The sequence below is a fragment of the Alligator mississippiensis genome, chromosome 1 (assembly GCF_030867095.1).
Source record: "Alligator mississippiensis isolate rAllMis1 chromosome 1, rAllMis1, whole genome shotgun sequence".
Taxonomy (NCBI): Eukaryota; Metazoa; Chordata; order Crocodylia; family Alligatoridae; genus Alligator; species Alligator mississippiensis.
The window spans coordinates 230,290,853-230,312,812 of NC_081824.1; the positions used below are offsets into that span (position 1 = coordinate 230,290,853).

Consider the following 21,960-nt stretch of genomic DNA (forward strand, 5'->3'; position numbering starts at 1 on the left):
GCCATCAATTCAGAGCTGGTAGATGTGTACAGAGATAGCAGAACTGTTGTAGTCAGGTCAGCCAAGACTTTTGGCCCATACCCCTTCTGATTAGCCTGAATTGTGACAAAAATTTTCACTGCCTGTTATTGCTGACTGTACTCCCATTATCCATTCGTCCAATACACTCTGGTTGTCTGTCTTTCTGCCTTTGCTGGGGACACAAATTACCACTGAACACCCAAACCTGTTCCTATGGTTACAGGATGCCCGCTTCATTCGGGATCTCCTTGTATGGAACATCCCTTTAGAGCAAAGGTATGATATAATGCCCTTTCAGGTGAAGGGAAAGGTCCCCTATATTTTCATTGGCATGAAGCCCTGGATGGTCACATTATGACTTTTCATGAATTTGATGGGATAATAGGATTTCATCTGCACTTCACTGCATTGTTCTGAAACATCTCCTTCCTCAATTTTTTCTAGGAATGGCCATAAAACATCAAAATAGTGACTCAGACATTCCAGTATCACTTCTAGGAGCAAGACTGTTGAAGTATCACGTCCCAAAGCAGATCACGGAGATAGTAGAGCAACAATCTCTCCCACAATTCCATAGGCCATATAGTGATTTCCTTCTGAGCAGAAGGTTCGCAAGTTGTCAAACAATTAGACGCTCCTGTTGCCTGCTCTGTGATCCCTCTTGCAGCGAGGCAAGTGTGCAGCAACCCATCCATAACCTGAACCAAAGCAACATTTATGAACCGTGACCCTGCTAATCTGCCTTGTAGTTTGGCAATTAATTATTAACTGCAGCTTTGTTTTCTAGTGGAATTCTATAGTGGTAATTATCTTTGTTTGAACACAAAACCATTATCACCTCTTTCTTTCTTCTTCTTTCCCCCTCATTTAAGAGTTTGGAAGATGGCATTTTTTACTAATGGCTATGAATAACTCCTCAGTGGATGCTGCCACAGTGTAGTGGGTAATTATCCAGATGCAGGAGCAGGTAATGTCAGTCAGTGGCAACCCAGAGAGTTTGTCAAGCTGCAGAAGCCTCACAATGCAGCAGGTCATCTGGAAGTCACAGAGCGATTAGCAAAAGAGCTAACTGCCATCAGTTTCTTCTCTGAGTCCCTTAACAAGTGCTAATTAGAAACAGCCATTTACTCCACTAGCCTCAGCCTGGCAGTCATTATGTGTAGAGGATAGATTTAACTATGCTTATTGGGTTGACAGGTCTCCTGGGCTCCACACTATTTTAAGTTGCAAATCTGGGCATGATGCTAGGGTACTTCTGGCTTTATTTTCAAAATACATATCAATAAAATAAATCATTCTAATGCATTTTATATCTCAAACAAGAATTTGTCACTAGCCCTTTCTAGAATCAACTAATGCTCCAGGCTAGTCCTGTGTCTAGTTCGACTCCAGAAGGGAGCCTCTTTTGGTTCTTGTTGCGGGCGGGGACAGGAGGCTATGCTACCTCTTGGCATATTCAACTTTGGCCATCAGTGCTGTGACAAGTTCAATCTGGGTGAAAGGGCACAGGGTGGAAGAAACTTGGAAACTCAAAGAAAGCAGAGATCCCTCTCCCTGTGTAGCCTATTTGGGTATTTAGAACAATTCTCATTAGAAATAATTACTAGCTTGGGCATGCTGCCCTTGGGGAAGGGGCGATTTTTCTTTGTCATCACAGTTTTTTTTACACAGTTTGATCCCAGAAGACGACGATATATTTGAGCATCTATTACCCTTGGAAGGATGCTTAACACAGGCTCTCATTCAATGGCATACACAGATCTCTTTTTTTAGAGAAGATTTTTTTTTCTGCTAGTGTTACATGAACACTCAGTGGCCAGAGCTGTATTTAAGAGGGGCATTTAAAGAAAAAATGTTTTGCATATTGGTCTTGTGATATTCCAAGAGATGAGATCCACAAGGTGGAGATTTCACAGAATATATGCAGTAACTGAGATCCATATGATTTAATGCTTTTCTCCTGTGCTTTCATGAGCAAATGAAAATGCGAATGCATGAGACTGAAACAACAAATTCAGGGAATTTGAGGCAACTGGGACCCCTGGCATACCCTTCAAGGTTCAAACTGGAGCTGCAGCATGGGTACTGTTTCCCCTACACCCTCAAAGAATCAGCCAATGAGAGCTCTGAGTTTGGGTTTCTAGTTTTTCAACCAAAATGTGAGAGAAGTTAGGCCAAAACAGAAGTTTTCCCTGAAACTTAATTTTGGCCAAAAAGCCATCTTTTCATCAAAGACATTGGTCAACTCTACGCTGGGTACCAATTGGCCTCTGCTGTATTGTGACAGGCTAGATGGGCCTTTCCAGATTCCTCAGTGATGATGTTTACTTCCCAGAACAGGTGGTTGTAAAAGACACATTTTACCACAGCAGGAGCTAGCTAGTCTGAAGTGACTACAGTACAGACATATCCTAAACTCCCAATAAATCCAACACATGCAGTAACAGCTGAGTAATGCACGTCCAACTTACAAAAGCTATGCAAGGCAGGGATCAACTGACTCCCTAAGAAAATCCAGAATATGATGTACAGGAATGGAAGGAGAGTTTCTGTTTGGCTACAGAAGGACAGATCCTTAGATGGTTGTGAGTTGGCCATAGTAAAGCCAAGTTTCTGGGTCAGAGGATTTAGCTGAAGGTGGTTTGGGTGCCTCATGGTGCAATACAAGCATTATACTCTCCAAACAGGAAGATCTGAGGTGCACATACTTTCAAAATGGGTCTGATTACATTCAGCAGAATCATTCAGCACAAGAATAAGCCCCATTAAAGTCAATGGCATGCTTGGTTGAAAAAAGATAGACTTACACGTGCTGAAAATGTTTTTCTGAACTTCATCTATTCCACACACTCCTCCACAGCTCTGAGTATCCAAAGTCTTTAATGAATCTATTCTCACAACACCCCTAGGTCAATAGCCCAATTTTGCCAACAGAGAACCATGGCACAGAGAGACCATAAGACTTGCCCAAGGTCACACATGTGACGAGGAACAAAACTGGATTTCTCCAAATCTCAGGCTGGTACCCCACAACTGGTAGGCTATTTTTTTACTATATGCTAGTGTTACAAGGGTGTTGAAGGCACAGTCTGCAATTTGAAAAGATAAAAAAAACTAATTTAGAAGTACCCTCTTGGCTCTGGAAGAACAGACCGTGTTTGCTGTGTGACTGTAATACCAGAAGCTGCCACCCAGCTAATGCACATGATGTGTAGATGTTCAGCAGGCTGTGAAGGTCAGTGCTGCTTTCATAGAATAATTTTTAATTACATATTTTTAAACTTCCATTTGATGTGGCAATGATTTTACCAAAAGCAAATAATCCCAATTTGTACTTGGCAGATTTTGGAGAGCTAAATTAGTTAAGTATAAGAGATACTGTGTTACCTATCCTCAACCTCTTAATATTTTTTACCATCTGTGACCTTGACCATCTGCTATTTGTTGGCATACACATGGAGCTCTCTCTCTCAAAGAGATTACAGGAAGGCAAAATGAAAGGAAGGTGTACTTGCATCACACCTAAACCATAAACACCATGAATGGTGCGTGTCCCCAGTGGCTGGGGGGGCACAGATGCACTGGCGGCGGCGGGAGCGCAGCAGCAGGGAGCGGGGAGCTCCTGCAGATGCCGGCGGTGGTGCCGGCAGCAGGGTGGCAAGCAGCAACCACCCGCACAATGGTAGTGGCAAGCGGCAACCACAATGCCGGCAGCGCCTTTTTACAGGGGTTGCACCGCCATGCACAGGGGTGCACATGCACCCACGTGTGCCCCCTACGCGTCACCCCTGATAAACACAATGCAATGATCAAAGGTGTCATGAAGTTATGGGCAACATAGGAAGTGGACAGAAAGCTAACAGGAAACCATACCACGCCTTGCAAAAAAAGATCCTGATGTTGAGCAAGTATTACCCTACTTGGAAATTGTAACTGGGTACATGACTCAGGGCTGGGAGCCCAGCTGTCAGGGGTTAATGAGTAATAACCTGCCTGCTCAGGGGCACAGGGCCAGCTGACAGGGTTGATTGCCTGGCCCCAGAGGAAGTTAAAAGGTCTGAAAGAGGAGAGCTGAGGGGAAGGCTATAGCAATGAGGAGGCATCACAAAGCTAGGGTTGTCCTCTCCAGGTCTAAAGGAGGACTGCAGGTTCTATGATAACCCTTTGTTGTTTGCAAGTTTCTTTGTTTTATTATTGATGTTGTTTCCTGTGGGGACAAGTTTGCCCCAGGGAAAATAAAAGCTAAGAGACAGCCCACTATAGAAATCTTTCAGGGAATCCCCGAACTGAAAAGCAGTCCCCATCATTAGAAATATTACCACACGTTTACACCACTAAGTCCAGTGAAATGACATGGGATGCACCGCTTACGTTTCTGAACAATCAAATTAAATAATTCATCTCTTCCTTACCTAATCAGGACACAGCAAAAGCAACAAGGAATTTACACATATCAGCAACTGAAATCTAATCTAGAATATTCTCTGTGCAACCTCTGAAAAATTCCATTTTAATTAAATACTTCTATTTTACCCACTGCTGTGCACTAAATGAAACTGCTTTAACATTAACACAGCTATTTGTATAAATCTGTGTGCTTGCATGTGTGTGTGCGCGCCTCTGTGTGTGCATGCAGAGAGCTGCTATTTAAATTAAAAATAAGAGATAACAACCCAAGCAGGATGGAATCTTATTAACACTTGATGCTGAGTTAATAAGATGTTGGGTCAGATCCAACAAGTGCAAACCCACTAAAGTCAGTGAAGCTATACTAGTTTATACCAGCTGAAGATCTGGACTATTGCTATTTAATTGCCTGTCACTGCCATGAAAAACTATCAAAAACTTAACAGCTTCTGGTGGATCACCATGTTCTCTCCTCTCTGCCTCCTTTTTAGTATAATTTCAAAATGTAGCATATCAATTACAAAAGAAAGCCAACCAGACAAGAATTGTAATACATCCTTAAACAGAAGTCTGATCATCAGCTGGTGTAAACTAATGTAGCTCCACTGAAGCCAACAGAACTTCAGTTTGAGCTCCAATACAGGCATTCAGCACTATTCAGAGAAGCCCTTTAGACCCACAGGCTAAGTACAGACAGTCAAAAAGCCTGAGGCTGAATTGACTCAGTCTTTGCAGGTTAGTCTAAGCTGCAGAGATTAAATTGAAACAGAAGTGAACAGACATTTACCTTTCATTCAGGCAATGCAACCACATGCCAGAAGTGGCTCAGGCCAGAAGCTGGGGGACACTACAGTACAACTCTCTGGCACATAGCCAGCATGGCCTGTGTGGTCCCTTCTTCTTCCTGTTGTCCCCAAGGTATCTGAGATTTGCAGTCCAGAATCACAACAGCAGGACTCTGTGGGATTGCTAATCGCTTCCTCTTTCTACTTCCCCTTCCCTGTGCCTGCTCCTAGGGGATGGGGCAGGATGGGGAAACACCTCTCTTGCCCCGCTGTTGCTGCTATCCCCATCTGCAGATAAGGCCAGTTTCAGCGCAGCCCAGCAGGGCTGGCTAGTAATAACACTAGATCCCCTGGAACAGCAGGGAAAGCAACAGCAGCATGTGGGGGAGTGGGGAAAGGAAAGGAAAGAGAGGGGGGGAAAAAATCCCTGGGGGCTCCTGAGGGAAGTATGCCTGCATCAGTGGATACAGAGGAGGCTGGGAGCTACAGGTACAGTCATCCCTGCAGTGCGGGTTGCAGCTTCTGCATCCTCCTTTGGGAAATCCGAGGTCCGCCCCTGCATGAAGCAAATTTTCAGGAAGGGACCAAAGCTCATTATATTTAGTTTCTCTCTCTTTCCATTGTCTCTTATGCCTTACTTCATTGGATTTAGTGGCAACAAAAGAGAAATGTTTTGGTCAGGCTTTTGGACCTAAAAAAATTGCCTAGTGTTTAGCAGCAATATGCTAATCTTTTTCAGAAAGGAGAAATTTTATGAAGGTATTTAGCTTGCTAATACCCATAGCCCCTACATTAGAGTGAAGTCCACTCTTCATCTTTCAAACTGCCTTTTTAATCACTGCTGATATTTTGCAAGCAAGTAACCCAACTGACACACTGCAGCAACTGTGTTTTAAACAAAAGGCTGCTTAACCCTGACAAGCCTTTTATCTCAGGTTAGGAATGCTTTTTCCAAGCATCTTTCAAAATTCCTTAACACAATGTAGATGACTAACTGCAGGGTTTTGCACTGTGGGCTTCTATCACCGTAGCCAGGTTGGTCAGGAGAATGGAGAAGGATGATCACTAATGGGCAGAGCAGTGTCATCAGAACCTCCTAGCCACTTCCTTGGCACTGGGCACAACTGATATAGCTCTTTGCGCAGTGGCAGTATCGTAGCCAATGAGGTTAATCCGAGGCGCGTTTATTGCTAATTGATATAGCTCATTGCATGCAGGGTTCTGGTAGTTCTACTATGCCACTATCACTGCATACCCACTAGCAGCACTTTGCAGGTACTGCACACCAGTATATACTGGGAAAGCCCTCCTACTGGAGACATAGCCTAAGAACCAGCCAAGATGGTATGTTCCAAGTTACCCAATTCCCTAGGGTAAGATGTTCTATCACAATATCTCAGGAAGGAAAAATAAACCTCAAAACTTATATAGCATACAAGTCTGGCAGTAGATCCTCTTCTCCCTGCATGTGACATCTCCTAAAATACATTAATGGGATTTGGGCCAGGTATTAACAAAGGTATATTTGTTTAATTTGACAAGTAGTAAAAAATACTGAATGCTATTATACTAATGTTTAAATGAGTTCTTGGAACGGTTCTGAGTCAAGAAAGCAATTAAGCAACTTTCTCATGAAATCATGGGGCCGCTACATAACTGACCAAAGTGCTTGTCAGGAGAAGCAAACAATGGATCATCTGCTGAGATGCCCTGTAGCTCCCCAATACACTCCCACAAGATCTGGAAACACCAACACCTGAAAGCAGTGGCCTGGGCAGAATATCGGGAACAGATCATATACAAAGGTTGGTTTGGAGACATGATGAAGAAGAAGCAGCATTTGCTTACTTCAACTCCCATTCACACTAATTTGCTTTGACTATACCCAATTTTGTAGTACTTTAACTCAGTACTTCTCAAACTTTTTTTGTACCAGGACCCATTTGTAAACATTGATGGCCAGTCCTAACCCACTGCCCCTCACTCACAACCCACTGCCCCACACTTCTGACCCACTGCCCCCACCCCCAACCCCACAATTTGTGAAGTAGGAGGTATGTGTGTGGGGCATGGGTTGTGTGTGTGGGGCATAAGGGGCCCCAAGCTGCCTCTTGCAAGCTGGAACTCTGTTAGCCTGCAAGGGAAAAGCCATGGTTTCCCACATTTTTTTCCATTAAAGGAGAATCCATTTTTGTTCATGACCTTTTCATATATTTTTGTGACCCACTTTTGGGTCGCGACCCATTGGTTGAGAAATGCTGCTTAAACTTAACTGGTTTTAAAAAACTGATTTTCTGTAAACTGATGGGATTCCTTCCTGAAATCAGTTTTTAAAGTCTTCCTTCCCTTTAGCTGAAGCTAGTAAGGAGTCAGCTAAGCTAAATCAAGATATGGCAATTTGAAACAAACTCCCAAGCATCCAGACAAGGTGTGCATTGGTTTGGCTTTAGCAACTGAATTTGTTAAGGCATGGGAACCTTCTACACTGAAAAGGCCCAAAGTTAAGCACATGTCCCAGTGTCTTCCTCAACAAGGATGCTTTGTTGAACTGAGGCCACCATGTAGCTTAGAGATGTCAAGGGCTATGCCTGTGCCTGCAACTCACATTGACAGCACTGAGGAAGTTTAAGCCAACTAGCTTGGGGTCTGAGTACAGCACAGCTGAGAAAGCCTGTGCTTTATAGAAAACCTGCCCGAGAGACCAGGGGTAAACACTCTGGTGTTAGCTCATGCCGTGTTCCATGCTGCTCTACCTACATGCACCCACATTATTGGCGAGATCATATTCCACCTATTAGATGCCTAAGTACAATTCTCTGCCCTGCTTGAGTCCCTGAAAAAGAAAATGTTAACAGAAAAGGTGGGTTAGGTCCCCCCCGATCTTCACAGCTTGTTGTAACTTAGTCTTAAAGCTCAGATGAAAGCATACTACAAAATAGATGCTTTAGTGGTTTTTCAGGGACTCAAACAGGCTGGATTCATTTAGCATCTGTCATTTAAAAAAATCTTCCTGAATTGTTCTAGAACGTGCCCTTGCAACTTATGCCAGAGTTTATTAAGTTGTTCTTGATTTATAATGCACAACATAAATGCTTTCCTTCACAAAGCACTTTGTTGACATCAATAATAATGATTTTCCTTTTTGAGGTGCACATTTTAGGCACATGAGGCGCTAGGCTTTGGCCTTGGAGTCACTGATATTGCAGCATAAACATGCTTTTCAGATCATACCATCTATGCAATCAGTTCTTGTCTTAGCGTCTATCAAAATGATGTGCCAAGCAATGGATTCTTTGTGCACAGAGCAAATACTATCTTATTAATTAAAGAACATGGTGAAGCATTTGCAGGACTGTGCTAACACAGTAGTGGATTCTGACTTCTTTGTGAGGGCTTCGGTCATGATGAATTCATTTACTGCACATGTGGCTCTCACCTATTTCCATAAGTTTCCCACTGTAATTTGCTATAGGTTAAACATTAGTTCATGGACACCAAAAAGGCTACCAGTCCTGGATCAGATCTAAGAGGCTCAAATGTCGGAATACATTAAAAAGCTGTTTCTAGTTAAACTCATAGCTTGCCTGCTAAGAAACTTTGCAAGCTGATAGTTTCCAACAACAGCACAAGCACACTGGACACAAAGGGACAGATCAGCCATTGGTGTAAATTGACCAAGTTTTTGCAGAAGCTGAGAGTCTATCCCTCAAAAAACAGCCTCACACAACAGATACAAATTGCCTTGCCCCTTCTGATAAAGGCTACAATTCTCCTGGTTTAAGTTAAACCAGACTGCCCCAGCATCCCAGCATGCTCTCTGCTCCCTGGCTGGAGCTCAAGCAGAGACTGCAAGCATCCAACTGGCTTCCCCCTGCTCCCCCTCATCACTGCCTGCTAAGCAGTGTAGGGATTTCTGGAGCTAATCAACAGGTAGGTGGTAACATCCCTCCTGTTGATTAGGAGGGGAAAAAGTTGTTTAAGAGGAGCTTGAACTAATGGAGAGAAGCTTTTGTTTTCTTTGTGTTCTTAATAGGCTGATAAACACGAAGTTAGGGATGATAAACACTGTGTTATCAACTGCCTCTTGGGCTGCTGGGGGTGGTTCCCTAATCAGAACATCCTGTCAGGGCCTGGTCATGCCCCCCTCAGCTCAGCGCTGTGAAAGGGATGGGAGGGCTGCGCTAGCACCTACCCCCCCTCCCCCCGGCTTCTAGCTTGAGCCTGAATTTCTGGGAAGTTATGGTTTAGCGGTTACAATCCGGTTTACCCTAGCCAGGTTAAACTAACCTGCAAAGATTGAATCAATTCAGGCTCAAGCTTTTTGAATGTCTGTCGCTAGCCAGAGAGATGTCTTGTTGCAGCACAATAATGGAACACCTTTTAAGACACTTAAAATTTTAAGTATGACATCTTTTGTAAAGCATGCATCCATACACACACCCACTAGCAGGAGTGTGGAGAGCCTGTTATTGTTATGACTGAATTCCAATTTCTGTTCTGAACCTCCTTTTTCAATTACTTATAACCATGACACAAGCTTGTTCTGAGCTGACATTTTCCATGATTGAGTCCACCTCTGCTCAAAGAAATTTTTCTTTGCTTTTCAAGCTTCTGCAAAACTAGCTTACCTGTTATTTTATTACATTTCTTTTCCCACATTCCCGTTTCAGAAATGTTTTACTTGATCTCTAATTTTAAGGGCTTTTTGTTTAATCTCAATTGTGGCCTAAATATTTGACCAACCATCAAGATATCAAAACTAGAAGACTTATGAGCATTTAAAGTCCCAAATTTTTCAGCTTCATGTGATCTACACCCCCCACCCCCCAGTTTGAAATTTATAACCTGTGATGTATATCAATTATCCCACTATAATATGGTAAAAGACAAGAACAGATATGTGACCAATGAGTTTCAGTTAAGGTGGCTGAGTTCAGGATATGCCAGGACAAATTGCTTCACATTCAAACTCTGCAAGTCCAATATATTTCTGGAACAAAAAACTTAAACGGGACACAAACCAAAGAGCTTGGAATTGTTTCTTCCACTACTACCTTCTGTGAGCAAACTAAGAAATTTTAATAGACTACAAAATACCAACACTGACGTTGGTAATTTTTTTTTCTGAAATCAAAATATTAAAAGCCATACACAATGGTTCAGAAACATTATAATGATATTATTGTAAAACCAAATACACAAAACCTATACATGCACAAATATCTGCTTTTATGTATTTCCAGTAATCAGACTGGGAGTTTGTACATCTGAGTATTCATATAAATGGGGATCAGTTAAGCAACGGTCCACTGTATCACATGAAATACAGGTCATAATGTGCACATATGGGGACAAATGTCCTGTTCCCTAAACAATGGGATAATCAGAGTGGCAAAACGGTGGAACCACTGCACGGTGCAAAAGGGAGCTGAAAGGCTATGAAGCAGCTGCACTCAAGAATTTCACATCCGAGATGCCAGAGATCAGTAGACTGTGATGGTTCTCCACTGAGCAATCTGGTGTAGGATTCGGGCTGAGGCAGGCCAAGAAAGGGTTGATGACTCTTTCATTTGACTGTTCAAAACCCTGTACACCAGGGAATTGCACAGGCATCATCTGCTATCACAGCCTGCAGATGCAGCTGCTCTTATGTTCTATTTCCCTTTGGGGAGCAGGGAAAGATCATGCACCCCAGAACACCCACGCAGATCTGCTATGCAAAGCCTGTTTGTTCAGGCTTTACACGGGGGACCTTGATTTGTCCTCCTATACATACAGATGCTGTGGATACTGTGTAATCCAGGGCCAGATCCTCAGCTGCTGTAAAGCAGGATATTGCAATGGAGCCATTCTGTTTTGTACCAGCTTGCCCCCTTAGGTTGATAGTACAATCTGTCTGTAGGGAAAGGATGGGAAATATGGAATTTAAATTATCCAGAAATTACATCCTCCTCTACATCCTGGCAGAAGATCAAACGTGCAGCAAAATGGTGTGCAAACAATTATTGGGTAAAATTGTGTGAAAGTGTACAAAAAGCAGCTGACTGAGACTACATGCAAGCAATGTACAGGGGCATCAGGAAAGCTCTCAGGCCTGTTCCAAGCAAGATTACCCCTTTAAAATCCTCCATAGGTGAAGTAATCAACGACTGCAATAAGAAGATGGATTGATAGGTTCAACATTACTCAGAGCTCTACTCTCGTGAAAACATGGTCTGTGACTTTGCTCTTGACACACCTGAGTATGTGTCAACCCTGATAGCACTTGATCGTGAACCTGCTGTAGACAAAGTAGAAAAAGCCATTTATCAGCTTGCTAGTGGTAAAACCCCAAGTGCAGACTGCATTCTGACTGAAGTTATGAAGTGCAGGAAATCTGTCCTCCTCTTCCATCTGCACAAACTAATATGTATGTGTTGGAGAGAAGGTGAAGTTCCTCAAGACATGAAGGATGCAAGCATAGTCACTCTGTACAAAAGCAAAGGTGATATCAGTGACTGCAATAACTATCGCATCGCAGTATATCCTTACTTTGCATCATTGGGAAGCTGTTTGCCAAAGTTGTCCTGCTAAGACTGCAGAACCTTGTGGACAGAGTATACCCTGAGTCTCAATGGGATTTCAGATCCAGTAGATCCACAACAGATATGATATTCTCCTGGAGACAGCTACAAGAAAATTGCTGTGAACATAGGAAATCTCTGTACATGGCATTTGTCAATCTCACCAAAGCTTTTAAACTGGTTGGCAGAGATGGTTTGTTCCAAGCGCCTGGGCATCATCAAGTCCTTCCACCTCGGTACATGTGGAATGGTGCAGTTTGATGAGTCATGTTTGGAAGAATTTGAAAACAAGAGTGGTGTCAAACAGGGCTGTGTCCTAGCTCTGACACTTTTTAGGATTTTCTTTGTTGTCCTACTCCAATATGCATTCAGTAGCTGTTCAGAAGGAGTATACCTTTGGACCAGATCCAATAGGAAATTTTTCAGTCTCACTTATCTCAAAGTGGAAACAACAACCCGAGAAGTTCTTGTCCATGAAATGCTCTTTGCCGATGACACAGCAATTGTTAGTTATTCAGAAGCAGGACTGCAAGTCTCATGGATCATCTTTCTCCTGATTGTAATGATTTTGGTCTGACCATTAGCCTAAAGAAGACAGTAGTTGTGGGTAACCAAGTTGACTGCCCTCCCGCTGATGAAAGCCTGGAAGTGGTTGAAAAAGTTACTTACTAGGGCTCCACTGTGTCACAAAATCTTGACTTGGAAGCTGAAAGTAATGCTCACGTTGGAAAGGCAAGTAATGCCATGGCTAAACTTCAAAGAAGAGTTCAGAAGAACAGAGCACTCTGTCAACAAAGATGTCCACCTACAGTGCTTGTGTAGTTAGCTCTCTATTGTATGGCAGCAAAATGTGGACTCGTTATGCCAAGGAAGAAAGAAAACAGAAGAGTTTCCATCTTTGATGTCTCTGCTGTATCCTGGACATAACATGGTATGACAAAATCTCAAACTCTGCTATTCTGCAATGGGCCAAGATACCCAGTATGTTTGTATTCCTGAGACAGACGCCTCTGTGAACTGTATGAGTGATGGCTGAATCCCCAAGGGTATACTTTATGGTTAGCCGACCACCAGCAAACATCAACTTGGACAGTTCAAACTCCGTTTTGTTGATGTCTGCAAGAAAAACCTTTGTGAGCTGCGCATTGATGGCCAGTGCTGGGAATCAATTGCTTTGGACTGCTGTGAGTGGAAAACTTCCGTGAAGCAGGGCCTACATTGCTTCGAGATGGAGAGGGTCAATGATGAGCTAGAGAAGAGGTGTCAGAAGCAGGCAAGACAAAATGGTACTCAGCATGCCAGTGCAAGCTCAACCAAGTTTGTATGTGCAACTTGCCGGAGGATCTGCCTGTTACGCATCAGACTCCTCAGCCACTCAAGAAGCTGTGGTGGTACCCAGTAACCTCCCATGGGGGCAATCCCCATGGTCTCCCAAGATTGATGGCTGCCAATGAATTGGACATTTTATTTTACCCACTTGGAACTCTCAGAAATACCAAGGCCTCCTATTCCATTTCCATTGGAAGGAGTTCTTGGTGGGACAGGGACAGAAAATATGGACTGAGGGCTTCCTTCTGGCTGCCTTTTTTCCCCTTTGCCACTTTTCACAGAAAAGTGACTATGTCAAGAAAAAAAATGAACAAGGGGAAGGGTTGTAGATTATCTTTATTGACCTTTCTGGCTTTGGAATGATTTCTCGGCATTAATTTTGGTTCAGTGGATATATATTTCATTTATAGTCTATGTGCTACACACACACATGCACACACAATGGCTAAGGAGGCAGATTCCCCAGGACAAATTAAGTTAATATTTTTTTACACCTCAAGTGTACAAATTAAAAGATCATAAAATCATACAGTAAGGAATATAAACTGATTATCAGGACTCTGACGATTGCCCAATGAACTCCCTATGGGAACACAGCAAGGAGGGCATAATCTCAGACTCTGGAAACAGTCAAATTAATTGGAAACAGAGTCCAGTCTGGTAAGAGCTCTGTTTCTAAGAATGCCATTCTAGTATTCAGCAAGTTACTCCATGTACAGCAATTGCATTTTCTCTGATGAGATCCAAGCACTGATAGGTAGGAAAGGTTTTCATCCTGCCTGTCAGAAAAGGTCAAGTAGATAGAAGAGAGGCCCAATGAACACAGAAGAAAATATTGGACTAGATAGCTCTGACCGCCCCATTGTTCTGACATAGTTTGGTCACACTCCATACAATGTAGCTTTACAACCTGGATCACCACTAGTGAACAGATCTATACCCCATGGAGCTATTTAGAACTAGCAGACATCACCAACACCTCCTTCACAAACATCCTCTTCCCTGAGGCCACCCAGGCCTTAAAAAAACAAAACTGGTTTCAGAAATTGCCCTCACTACTGCCACCCTACCATGACAAACCTCCCGGTCTCAGGGCCTTGTTGTTACATGTTGCCCTTAAGCTATTCTAAGTGGTGCACAGTGTTGATTGGTGTTAGTGTTAGATTGAGTTTAGAGAAGTCATACTTTAAGGCTAAAAACCATGTCTGATTGTCCCCAGTCTGCGCAACTGTGACTTGCCAGAGGGCTGGTGAGCAGGGGCAGGACTGAGGGCCAGATCTCTGACTTGCCACTAGAAAGGATTCAGGAGGAACAGCCTGTGGCTCATCCTTCCTCTGGCAAAGGTGGTTAGGTTGGAGGTAGTAAAGTTGTTGCTAGCTGAACCTTTCGGAGTGGGAAGGTCATACCCCTGTGGGTGGGAGAGGGAGTTGGTTTGCTGTTAGTATCACCCCCTAGGCAGTAGAGTTCAGGGAGTGGAAAGTTTGTCCTCACAGAACAGGAGGGCATGGAAAGGGAACTCTGCATCCTGGGAGGCTGGAGGACTGAAATTTGATTGCCTTATCCGTGTGGAGTGGCCACACATTTCTGTAACATGAGCTGGGTAACACAGATCACAGATAAACCCACCATGGAGTGGCATAACTTTAAGATAGATGACTAAAGAGTACTTAAAACTTAGTTTTCACGCTTTAATGTGTGGGCAATCAAGTGTTAAGAGCCTTCTGTGTAGACTAAAAGTAACATGTGACAAGGCCCTCAGCCAAAAATCACTGAGAAAGTAGTGGGAACCATAAGCATTTAAAAGATGCTAAAGCCTGAAGGTTCTGCACATAGCCTAAAAGAGCAGGTAGCATGAATGGCAAAAAGATGCTGCCTTTCCCAACCGTCTTGCTAAAGAATGACACCCCTTCCTCCTAGAAAGGGGGCATGGAGTAGACAACCCCTGATGAACCTTCCACCTCCCCCCCACCCCGATCTTAAGGGGATCTGACCCCATAATGATCCATGCAAAAGTCCCCTCCTTTAGGCTAGGTTATGGTACTCTCTCACCATGGAAGGAGGGCCGGGATTGAAGCAATGGATTTAAATTGTAGCAAAGCAGATTTACATGAAACCTCAGGGGGGTGGGGGGGAAGCCAAGCAAACAAAAAAACCACTATCACCAGCAACAAAAAACCTTTCCTCACTGTCAAAACAAAAGGACAATGGAACAAGCTGTCCAGGGAAGAATCTCCTTCATTAGAAATGGCTTTAACATATTACATACTGCTTAAGTGGAAGGGGTTAGACTAGATGACCTCCTGAGGTCCCTTCCAACCCTGATTTCATAGAGTCTGTGAAACACGTGCCCAGCTTGTACCTGGACCACAGTGGCACCCCCTTTAAATGGATGCCTGGGGCTACTGCTGTGCTTGCCCCACCCTAGTAACACTACTGGATGGGAAACTGTCCATGTATTCAGAGAAGGGAAAGTAGCAGGACACTCAGGGGGTTCCCCATCCTGATCTAACATATATAGGAGGCTCTGAGGATCTGATTGTTAAAAGGTTTTTAAGGTGTTTCTCTGCTTCCCGTTCTAAGTGACCTAGAAGGCTATGCCCTATTTTCAAAGGTGATGCAGGTACATAGGTGTCTAGGGGCTTGTACAGGTGACATAGTTATGCCAGCATAACCTTTATGTCAGCATAAAGGCAGAGGGTGTGAACCCCTATAGCATTGCGACTTACTCAAATTCGGTGTAGGTGTCATCTGTTCATCTCCATCTAGGAGTAGGTGTTTGCACAATGCAAACAAGCTCTTACTTGCCACCTAGTGGCAAGGCTCTATAATAGTCACCTGTTACAAGCATCTAACCTAAGAGAGGTGCTTATATGTCTGCTCTGAATTCCAGCGTAATTTCATGTAAATTACACTAGTGTAAATGCATTGTTTGTCCTCGAGACCTGGTGAATTCAGGCTGCTAAGTGACTAAGGCATACTTGAAATTAAACTTAGCCAACTCAGTCACTGAGACCTTAAAAGCCTAAGCAGTAGAATGCCTATGGACCTTTAAAAAGCTGGGTCTTAGAAACCATGGCGAGGGGTGCTGTTGGAACATAAATTATCACCAAAATATGGAAAGCATGTATTCACCAAAATATGGAAAGCATGTATTGCACAATCTCCAGCACACCAAGGGTTGTATAAGGAGGAAACAAGGTGACCCCTACCATCAGAATCTTGTCATAATGATGGCACGCTGTGACAACACTTGTCCCTATCTCATCAAGTGCCACCCACTCTACAAGACACCATTTCCTAAAAGGACTTAGTTTATCAAGGATTCATATGGACAACATCAAATTTCAGAGGAGCTAGTGACAACTTCGGGGGGTGGGGCGAGGAGACAGAGTATCTGTAGCAATTTGCTGACCACAGTTTTTTGGGGGTGGTTTGTTTGTTTTTAAGAGCATAAAGAGGCAAGTTCTCATATTAAAGGTGGTACCCTGGTATTGCCTTTCTCCAATGTAAGTCCTGTGACCTAGTTTCTAACTCCTGCTCTCAGTCAGGCACATGGAATCCCATTGTGAATATCCTTCCTCTGTGTCACTCTGCAGAGGATGCAATTGAATGCAACACCCAACTACAGAGCCCAAATTTAAGTTGCAGCAGATAATGATTTTTAGATCTGTAGGTCTCTAATTCAGTGTCCACACACACACATCCCTCTCATTCCTCCTGTTTTCCATAATGTCCCCAAGGGCATGGCTGAAGGCACCACCAAGCATCAGTATCTGTGCTGTAAAGTCTTACGAGTTTAAATGAGAAAATTTATTCTAAAGGTAGCATAGCTCACACAGAAGCTATGGGCTTAGTGCAGAAATCAGTGGGGGTGGGTCCATGGTATGCGTGGCATGCATCACACAAAAGTTTGGGTAAGGTAATGGTCTCTCCTGGTTGCAAAATCTATGGAACTGGGCTATGCTTGGCTTCGCTGTGGCAAGTGCCTGCAAGCACATGAGGTATTTTTCAGGGGGAAAAAAAGTACCGAGTTTTCCTCTGCCTTTAAAAAATGATGAATTCAGTCCAGTCTATCCTGGCAGATTCTGCAGCTGACAGGAGTGCCACGGCTATATAGTTTGACATCAGAGGAACCAGCAGAGTGAAACCTATTTCACTGAGATCCGATGTGATTTTTATTTGACTGTTTAAATTTCTGTATTTTTTCAGACCTTTTTTAGATAACCTATTTAATTCAAGACTTCTGTTTAAGTCAAAGACTTGGAAGAAAGCTTTCTGTGTCACTAATCTCCTTGTACCCATCCTACAACAGTCATGCAAGTATTCCAACCCCTTTAAAAAAAAGAAAGAAACATATCATTTTCTCCATATTTCTAAGATTAATAAAATTATATTGAAAAATGTGGCCTTTACTAGAAATCATTAAATAATAATAATAAAAAAAATACATCTCTCCCACACACCCATTGCTAATCATCTTTAAACCTGGGCTCTTAATTCGTATCTTACCCAGTGCCTGAATGCAGTTGGGTATTGGATATGGTTGAATCACTGAAGCTAAATCCAAACAAGACAGAAGTGATGGTGGTTGGAGCCGACTGGCTTGTGGGTAGGTAGAAGCATCCATCACTGATGGATCCTTGTCCCTAGGATTCATCGGCTTGGTGTGCTCCTATATGCCGGGTGGCACCTGGATGTTCAGGTTGCAGCAGTGACTGGGAACACCTTTCATCAACTCCTTCTGGTGAGAGGCTGGCAACCCTTTCTTGAAGATTCAGATCTGGCCACATCTTTATAGCCTTGAAATTAGGAGCTTTTTATGGCACTGACCTTGATGACCATTTAGAGTTTACAGGTGATACAGAATGTGGCACTGCATTCTGACAGGGGTGGGTTGCCAGAAGTTCATCACTAGTGCCATCACAAAAAATTTGCACTGCCTCTCAACAGCTTCCCAAGAACAATTCAAGGTGCAGATTTTGACCCATAAGAACCCAGGTGTGGAGCCAGAGAGGGTGCAGTGGCACAGACACACCCCTCTTTCAGTTGACAATGCCATGGAAGCAACAGCTGGGGACCTTTTTTTAAGTCCCCAAATTGAGTAATAATACCCCACCTTCCCTTCCCTTGTATGCTCCGCAGCACCTCTCCTCCACTTCCCGCTGCTGCTGCTGTCCCCAGCTGGTCTGGGAATAGGGGCAAGAGAAGACCTCAGAGCCTGTCCTGCCTGCTCCAGCCAGATTTCATAGGAAGCCAGGTTCAGCTAGGGATAGCAGCAGTGGCAGGCAAATTCCTCCTTCCTGCCTAGTTCCTCCTATATGTTCCCTGACAGCCTGGGGGCAGGCACATGGAAAGCAAACCTACCTGCAGCCCCTGCCACTGCTGTCTCTGGCCAAGCCTGGCTCCACATGCAACCCATCTGGAGCTGGGCAAAAACAGCTTTGGAGTCTCCCCCTCACCCAACCCCCAGGTCAGCTGCAGACAGCAGGGACAATGGCAGTGGCAGGCAGTGGGGGGAATGGGAGGGGATATGCCACTGCACACACAAGGGAAAGAAAGGAGGATGGAAGATTGTTACCTGACCAAGAGACTTAAAGACCCCAGGTGCTACTCTGCTATGCAGTCTGGCCAACCCATGGTGGTGGGAAGCTGGAAGCAAGGGGTGCAGCCACCCCTGTAGTTCCAGTTGCTGCTCCCATACCCACCCTTTACAAGATCCTGGATCTGCCCTGTAAGGCTCTAAATGGTCTGGAACCTACATACTTAAGAGACTGGCTTCTCTTTGCATCTCACCTTGATGCCTAAGATACACTGAAAGAAACCTCCTGAAAGCTGCATCTGTATTTAAAGTTTGCTTGGCAAAAATGTGGGAGGTTGTTCTTAGTAGTAACCAGTTTGCTCTGGAACATCCTCTCCCTTGAGGCCCACTGGAGCCTAACCTTAGACATGCTCCAGAAGTGCTGTAAGATGGGGGTTTTTTGATCAGGTGATTAGCAAGCAAGTTTCAGCTGCTGTATTTTGGGGGGAGTTTGTCTTCTATAAGCATATAGCTTATTTAATATTTGATCTGGTTCTTTTATAATGTTTTTGTTGTTTACTGTAAGCTCCGCTGAGCCTTTTTTGGGGAGGGTGTCATACAAATCTAATGAATAAATAAACAAACAAATGTTGTAATTAGTAGGTGATATACCTAGAAAACTATTTCTCCTTTTGTATTCAGGAATGTTTGTACCATATTTTATTATATACAACACCAGAATAAAGAAAAAAGATCTTTCCTTGAAAATATTGGTTGGTAGCAGTACTGAGTAGTCACTTCTGCAGCATTGTCCACAGCCATACAGCATGGCTGCATTACTTTTGCTTTCCCCTGGCAGATACAGAAACTGATATTACCATATTTCTTTGCTTACAATGTGCACCCCAAATTCCATCAGCTGAATTTTTTGAGAAAAAAGGTATGTGTTCTATGTGAGAAAATATAATATTAGGTAGCTGCATTTTTGCAGCTAGTGCAAGAGGCTTCATTAGAAATAAGGCAAAAGAGGTCTGTCTAGCCCAGGGGTGGGAAATTATTTCAGCTAGAGGGCCACTTAATAAGTTTTGGTGAGCTGTTGAAGGCTGCAAGGGTAGCCCCACCCCTTGACAGATGCCCTACCACCTGGTTGCCATCTTACCCCAAACTCTTTGACCTTTGCCACCAGAAGTCCCTCCTTTTGACCCCCAGAAGTACTCTTTTGGGAGAGGGGATTGCTGTCTTGGAACCAGAAAAAAAACAAATCCTATACTAAAGGTCAAACATCTATTATGTAGGCATGTAGGTATGTATAACATATTTTAATTTTATTTAAAAAAATATTTGGGCCTGATTTGTTTGCATAGTGTACATAGAGGGGATTGTGTAGTAGATAAAAAATAACGTCATACTCTTGTGTGTGTATTGTGTGGGGTGTGGTTGGGGTGGGCGCGTGTATATGGTGGAGTGTGAGTGGGGAGGGTGTGAGGGGGTGTAGGGTATGTTGCATGGTGTGTGTATATGTGGGGGGTGTGTGCATAGGGTGTGGGTGATTGGGGTTTGTGCAGTGTGAGGGAGGTGGGGAAGGTGTGGGGACCACCCTACACACTCCCCCCCGTGGCGCACAGCCCCAACTGTTGGCAGCAGCAGCACGCAGCAGGCCTTCAGGTTACTACTGGCCTGTGCAAGAGCTGCCACCTGGTGGTGCACGGCTCCAGGCAGTTCCAGAAGCTGCATGTGGTGGCAAGGAGCAAAGCCAGGCCAGCCTTCCTCTATCATGCGAGGCTCCCTGTGACTCATGTGTAGCTCCCAGCACTTGTGCGCCACCAGGGGGAAGCCCTGTGCAAGGGAGCTGGCTGACTTCCCCACTCCCTGCCAGCATGTGCAGCTGCCAGGACTCTGCCGGGAGGCAGGGGGCGGGGTTTTCTTTCACTTCTGGTGGAGTCCCGAGAGCTGCACATGAACACCGTACAATAGAGGTGGGCTGGCCTGGCACCTGCACGGGCACCCCGAGGGCCCACCACCTGCTGCTGCTAGCGGGAGCTGTGTGCCATAGGGGGCAGTGTGTAGGGGAGTCCCCACACCTCCCACCCTCCCTCATGCCCACACCCTGCCCACATGAGCTCTATGCTGTCCCTAGGCCCTCTGGGCACTGGCCCCAGGCTCCACATTTCCCCCAGCCCCAGCCCCACGCTCTGCACTTCTGCCCAGCTACAGTTGCCCCCCACCCACCACAGCTTCTCTACCTGCTGGAGGAGCCACTAGAGGCTGAGGAAACCAAGCAGATCCCCTGGCGGCTGCTGCAGTGGCCCTACCTGGAAGCTGTGCATGCTGGCTGGGCTAGGGCCCTCTTGCAGATGAGGGTGGGAGCGTGGAGTGTGGGCTGGTTGGGGTCCAATTAATTAGTGGGTGCCTATGGGCCGGATGCAATTTCCTGGCAAGTTGGTTCCAGCCTGCGGGCCATATTTTGCCTCCTCTAGCCAATCACAGTGACATTTGTAAACAGAATCAGTCAGGCTGGCTTAGGAATTTGGACTTCCACTGTGAAGCAGATGCACTTCTCCAGCTCTTTCACTTTCTAAGAGTCTCCTCTGCTCTCAACCCATCAAACAGCACTTTGAATCACTGACAGTCCACAGTTCTTCTTTTGGGATGTTACCTTTTACCTCGGGGGGGCGGAGGGGAGGGAGCCACTGGTAACAAAGGGTTAAGCTACACAGAAAGGAACAAAAGTAGCAGTTGCCTGAATGAAGGGATGCAAGTATTATGCAGGGTAAATGGGTTGAACTGTACAGTACAGCCCTGACCTGTTTGTTTTTAATTTTTTTTGGCAGCCAGCCAACCTGAGGTCCACAGCAAAATGAGTCAGTTTTTCAGCTCATTTCACAACTCATTGTACCCACCACACACACACATTCACTTGCAGTGCATGTTTTGGCAGGTGATGGCTTCTCAAGAGATGGAGGCTTGGGGCCACAGAAGACAACAAAAGTTCTCTGCCCACGGTACCAGCTGGGGACACTGGTCGCATGGGTGCAGGTCTGCATCCTCCATGTGCCCTTCTGTGCCCCACTTGGACAGAGAAATTAATGTGTAAGTGCGACACCTGATGCTGTTGGCAATCTTGGAACAGATTGTTCTGGGGTTATTCTCCTCCCCTAGTGAGTGTCAGGGGGTGTCCTGGAAACCCTGTCCAGTTCTCCATGGCTGCACAGCCCTCCCTCAGAAAGCAGGAAGGGGACATCCTCAGGCCTGAACTGACCCATCCTTCCAGCAAAGAGTGGAAAGGAGATCTCCCACAGGTACCGGAAGAGGGAAACTTCTTGTCATAACTGGCAGG

At 44.6% G+C, this 21,960-nt stretch overlaps 1 protein-coding gene and 1 pseudogene across 5 annotated transcripts in view; one reads left to right on the plus strand and one right to left on the minus strand.

The window, feature by feature from the left end:
- SLC24A3 (solute carrier family 24 member 3) overlaps positions 1-21,960 on the minus strand; it is a 452,298-nt gene that overhangs the window by 359,836 nt on the left and 70,502 nt on the right. The gene's annotated exons all lie outside the window — the stretch shown is intronic.
- Positions 6,347-6,512, plus strand: LOC132247982 (U4 spliceosomal RNA; annotated as a pseudogene).